Source organism: Giraffa tippelskirchi, chromosome 9 (assembly GCF_054371585.1).
Source record: "Giraffa tippelskirchi isolate mGirTip1 chromosome 9, T2T-mGirTip1v1.2.pri, whole genome shotgun sequence".
Lineage (NCBI taxonomy): Eukaryota > Metazoa > Chordata > Mammalia > Artiodactyla > Giraffidae > Giraffa > Giraffa tippelskirchi.
The window spans coordinates 5,365,689-5,371,711 of record NC_137283.1 but is presented as its reverse complement, the minus strand read 5'-3'; the positions used below and the strand labels follow the sequence as shown (position 1 = coordinate 5,371,711).

The 6,023-nt window shown below is 44.9% G+C and overlaps 1 protein-coding gene across 16 annotated transcripts in view; it reads left to right on the top strand.

The window, feature by feature from the left end:
• Nucleotides 1-6,023, top strand: part of GADL1 (glutamate decarboxylase like 1) — a 647,456-nt gene that overhangs the window by 339,021 nt on the left and 302,412 nt on the right. The window lies entirely within an intron of this gene.

Below are 6,023 nucleotides of genomic sequence, written 5' to 3'. Positions count from 1 at the left end.
GCTGAAGCTGCTCTTGCCCCCTTCTGATGAAATAAAGGCTTTTATACAAATCATTTAAGTTAAATTGGCTTTCTCTTAGGGTGGACCCGCCAGTTTGCAAAAATGCCCAGACACTGCTATTGATGAATGCCAGTTGTAATGTAGCCTAGGTTCATATAGAGATGCTTTGGGAGAAGGAAATAATGACGCTAGCAATTAGCCACAGTCTCTCTTTCTCTCTCCTCTTCCCCTCCCTCCCTCCCCCTTTCTTTCCTGTCACTGCTTCTTTTCTCTCAGTTGGATATACTGACAAAGATTTGTTGAAATACAAACTCCGCCTCGTATCATGTTTAGGTTTAGAAATAGAAGCACATTTATTTGGTTTAGGTTCACTGTAAACTGAAAAAAAGAAGGGAGGGGGTGGCAAATTGTGGTGACCTTCTCAGAAAACACTGAGAGAATGATGACCCAAAGGGAAGGATAAAGAACCGCGTAGAAGATTTATTTTCAGTTCTGTTTTGTCAGTTTACAAATTATCATAACCTCCTACTCTGGCCTTTTAAATGATGTCGTGGCATAATCTAAACTACAATTACTGAAAATGAATTTGCATTTCAGATGGCAAAACACAGACTCTTACAATAAAACAATGTGACACTTGTACTGTTTTATTGAATGAAAACGCCAACTTAAGCTGGAGGACAGAGAGGGACCAAAACTGGTTTCCTCTTGTTTTGTTTTGTTTTTTTCCTTTTCTCAAAGTTCAGACTTTGTTGACTAATCAGCTAAGTGGAAGCTTTTTTTTTTTTGACTTACTAGGTGGTAAATTCTATTTTGAAAATCAGCGCAGGTAAGAGATTTACTACATAATATCTGAAAAATGTAAGGAATTTTTCTATCCAAGGCTATTGTTTGTTAGTTCTTTTTAGTTATAGCCAAACCCCTGTAGGGCTTCCCCAGTGGCTCAGCAGTAAAGAATCTGCCTGCAGTGCAGGAGATGAGGAGACTGCGGTTTGATCCCTGGGTCAGGAAGATCCCCTGGTGGAGGAAATGGCAACTGACTCCAGCATTCTTACCTGGAGAATCCCCTGGACAGAAGAGCCTGGCGGGCTACAGTCCCTGGGGGCGCAAAGAGTGGACCGTGACTGAGCGACTCAGCATGCACGCCCCTCTAACAGGGAGTGTCCCAGCTTGGCTTCGTACTAACCCTTCTCAGCAATGATAGCTCTTGTGGGCTGAATGTTTGAGTCCCCCAGATTCATATGTGGAAGCCAAAACCTCCAGTGTGGCTACGTTTGGAATGAGGGAGGAATTAAGGTCAGGTGGCCCTGGCCCGTTCGAAAAAGACCCAGTTTCCCCCTCAGTCAGTCTCTCCCATCAGGAACCTTCCATAAGCGTCTTATCCTTCTCTATCAGAGGGCAGACAGACTGAAAATCACAATCACAGAAAAGTAACCAGTCTGATCACATGGACTATAACCTTGTCTAACTCATTGAAACTGTGAGCCCGATCACATGGACCATAACCTTGTCTAACTCAATGAAACTGTGAGCCCTGCCATGTAGGGCCACTGAAGACAGATGGGTCATGGTGGAGAGTTCTGACAAAACATGGTCCACTGGAGAAGGGAATGGCAAACCACTTCAGCATTCTTGCCTTGAGAACCCCATGAACGGTATGAAAAGGCAAAAAGATAGGACACTGAAAGATGAACTCCCCAGGTTGGTAGGTGCCAAATATGTTACTGGAGATCAGTGAAGAACTAACTCCAGAAAGAATGAAGAAATGGAGCCAAAGCAAAAACAACACCCAGTTTTGTATGTGACTGGTGATGGAAGCAAGGTCCGATGCTGTAAAGGGCAATATTACATAGGAACCTGGAATGTTAGGTCCATGAATCAACTTTGAAGTGGTCAAATAGGAGATGGCAAGAGTGAACATCGACATTCTAGGAATCAGCGAAGTAAAATGGACTGGAATGGGTGAATTTAACTCAGATGACCGTAGTATCTACTACTGTGGGCAAGAATCTCTTAGAAGAAATGGAGTGGCCATTATAGTCAACAAGAGAGTCCGAAATACAGTACTTGGGTGCAATCTCAAAAATGACAGAATGATTTATGTTTGTTTCCAAGGCAAACCATTCAGTATCACAATAATCCAAGCCTATGCCCCAAACAATAATGCTGAAGAAGCTGAAGTTGAACGATTCTATGAAGACCTACAAGACCTTCTAGAACTAACACCTCCAAAAGATGTCCTTTTCATTACAGGGGACTGGAATGCAGAAGTAGGAAGTCAAGAAACAGCTGAAGTAACGGGCAAATTTGGCCTTGGAGTACAGAATGAAGCACAGCAAAGGCTAACAGAGTTTTACCAAGAGAACACACTGGTCCTAGCAAACACCCTCTTCCAACAATACAAGAGAAGACTCTACATATGGACATCAGCAGATGGTCAATGCCAAAATCAGATTGATTATATTCTTTGCAGCCAAAGATGGAGAAGCTCTATACAGTCAGTAGAAACAAGACCGGGAGCAGACTGTGGCTCAGATCATGAACTCCTTATTGCCAAAGTCAGACTTAAATTGAAGAAAGTAGGGAAAACCACTTGACCATTCAGGTATGACCTAAATCAAATCCCTTACAATTTTGCAGTGAAAGTGAGAAATAAATTCAAGGGATTAGATCTGATAGACAGAGTGCCTGAAGAACTACGGACAGAGGTTTGTGACATTGTACAGGAGACAAGGATCAAGACCATCTCCAAGAAAAAGAAATGCAAAAAGGCAAAATGGTTGTCTGAGGAGGCCTTACAAATAACTGAGAAAAGAAGTGAAAGGCAAAGGAGAAAGGGAAAGATATACCCATTTGAACGCAGAGTTCCAAAGAATAGCAAGGAGAGATAAGAAAGCATTCCTCAGTGATCAATGCAAAGAAATAGAGAAAAACAACAGAATGGGAAAGACTCGAGATCTCTTCAAGAAAATTAGAGATACCAAGGGAATATTTCATGCAAAGATGGGCACAGTAAAGGACAGAAATGGTAGGGACCTAACAGAAGCAGAAGATGTTAAGAAGAGGTGGCAAGAACACACAGAAGAACTGTACAAAAAAGATCTTCATGACCCAGATAACCACAATGGTGTGATCACTCATCTAGAGCCAGACATCCTGGAATGCAAGTCAAGTCGGCCTTAGCATCACTACAAACAAAGCTAGTGGAGGTGATGGAATTCCAGTTGAGCTATTTCAAATCCTAAAAGATGATGCTGTGAAAGTGCTGCACTCAATATGCCAGCAAATATGAAAAACTCAGCAGTGGCCACAGGACTGGAAAAGATCAGTTTTCATTCCAATCCCAAAGAAAGGCAGTGCCAAAGAATGTTCAAACTACCACACAATTGCACTCATCTCACACACTAGCAAAGTAATGCTCAAAATTCTCCAAGTCAGGCTTCAATATTACATGAACCGTGAACTCCCAGATGTTCAAGCTGGATTTAGAAAAGGCAGAGGAACCAGAGATCTTGTGCCAACATCCGTTGGATCATTGAAAAAGCAAGAGAGTTCCAGAAAAACATCTATTTCTGCTTTATTGACTATGCCAAAGCCTTTGACTGTGTGGATCACAACAAACTGTGGAAAATACTTCAAAAGATTGGAATACCAGGCCACCTGACCTGCCTCCTGAGAAATCTGTATGCAGGTCAAGAAGCAACAGTTAGAACTGGACATGGAACAACAGACTGGTTCCAAATCAGGAAAGGAGTACGTCAAGGCTACATATTGTCACCCTGCTTATTTAACTTCTCTGCAGAGTACATCATGCTAAGTACTCGGCTGGATGAAGCACAAGTTGGAATCAAGACTGCCGGGAGAAATATCAATAACCTCAGACACACAGATGATACCACCTTTATGGTAGAGAGCGAAGAAGAACTGAACTCAACATTCAGAAAACTAAGATCATGGCATCTGGTCCCATAACTTCATGGCAAACAGATGGGGAAACAGTGGAAACAATGGCAGACTTTATTTTTGGGGGCTCCAAAATCACTGCAGATGGTGATTGCAGCCATGAAATTAAAAGATGCTTGCTTGCTCCTTGGAAGAAAAGTTATGACCAACCTAGACAGCTTATTTAAAAGCAGAGACATTACTTTGACAACTAAGGTCCATGTAGTCAAAGCTATGATTTTTCCAGTAGTCATGTATGGATGTGAGAGTTGGACTATAAAGAAAGCTGAGCACTGAAGAATTGATGCTTTTGAACTGTGGTGTTGGAGAAGACTCTTGAGAGTCCCTTGGACTGCAAGGAGATCCAACCAGTCAATCTTAAAGGAAATCAGTCCTGGGTGTTCATTGGAAGAACTGATGTTGAAGCTGAAACTCCAGTCCTCTGGCCACCTAATGCGAAGAGCTGACTCATTTGAAAAGACCCTGATGCTGGGAAAGATTGAAGGCAGGAGGAGAAGGGGATGACAGAGGATGAGATGGCTGGATGGCATCACTGACTCGATGAACATGGGTTTTAGTAAGCTCCGGGAGTTGGTGATGAATAGAGAAGCCTGGCATGCTGCAGTCCCTGGGGTTGGAAAGAGTCAGACATGACTGAGCAACTGAACTGAACTGAAGGTCAGGCGAGGTTGGTAGGGGACCTGATCTGATGGGATTAGTGACCTTGTAAGAAGGGAAACCTGAGAGTGAGCCCTGTCTGCCTCTGCACACGCAGAAGGGGGCCTGTGGGAACAGGGTGAGGTGCCAGCTGGCCACACACCAGGAAGGCCACTCCTCTCAGGGGCCAACCATGCTAGCACCTTGATCTGGGACTTGTACCTGTGAGAAAATATGCTTCTTTTGCTGAAGCGGCCTGGTGTGTGGCGTTTCACTGTGGGAACCCGAACTGACTAAAGATAATAAATAACTAAGGCTCCCGACCCAGCCCACCACATAAGTGTCCTGAAGCCTCTATAGCAGGCTTTGCTCTTCACCCCTGTGCTGATGTGTGTCTGTTCTAGGCAGGAAGTTTAGGACTCAGTATACTGAACAGTGCTGTCCCTTTACCCAGGAGAGGGACTGCGGAAGCGTGTGTGGAGGTGGAAGGGTATCTGCCACCATCCTGAGGAGGGAGGTGATGATCAGAACCACACCCCACTCCGCCACCGCAGTGCTGGATTTGTAGCCTGAGAGAGGGAGGGAAACAGGCATTTGTCATGTTAACCATGGGCTTTTGGCAGCTTGTTCCTACAGCCTTACATGACCTGCTCTGATGGATACAGCATCTCAAGGATGTCATTTTAAAACAGATAACAAAGGAGCTAATTTGTGGCCTTCCATTTCAAACATCTGAAGCCCAGATATACATACAACACGTTTGAAAGACCAGCTGGAGATCCCAGCCATCCTCTGCCAGGCTCAGCGAGGGTCTTCCAGGCTCAGAGGGAAAAAATATGGAGAACTGAGGGGAAAGTAAAGCGCTTGGATGCCACTGTGTCCCTGAGTCCTTGTCCTCTCTCTGTGTCTTTGCGAGGTGGACAATTCCTCTAGAAACCCCAGTGGGGTTGGGAGATTCAAAATCTGAAAGAATTTGTGTCCTATCTTTGAAAAAGCCCCAGCATCAGCTTGATGAGAAGACACGTCTGCAACGCACGGTGAGCTGACTCTCTTCACAGAGTTCTCACCCCTTCAGTGACCTCTAGGGTCAAGAGATGAGGTCCATGAGCTCAGTACAGGCATGGAAATCATAGAAGACATGTGGGGAGGCCTGACTGCCCCAGCAAGGCCTTCTGTTGGGGATGGAGAGGGTGACACTCTCCCTCGTGACTCTGAGACCTCCCCACCCCCGCTGGGCATGCAGGCCTCTCCCCATCTGGCCTGTGGCCTCTGCAGCCACGTTCCCCATCACTTACCATTTCAGGCCCCATTTCGGCCTTACTGCATTACCTATGCTTCCCCACATCTAACGAGTGGTTCTGGGACCCTGTGCCTTTGCATCCACTTGCCCTCTGCCTTCCTTGTTTGACTGAAACATAAGGATT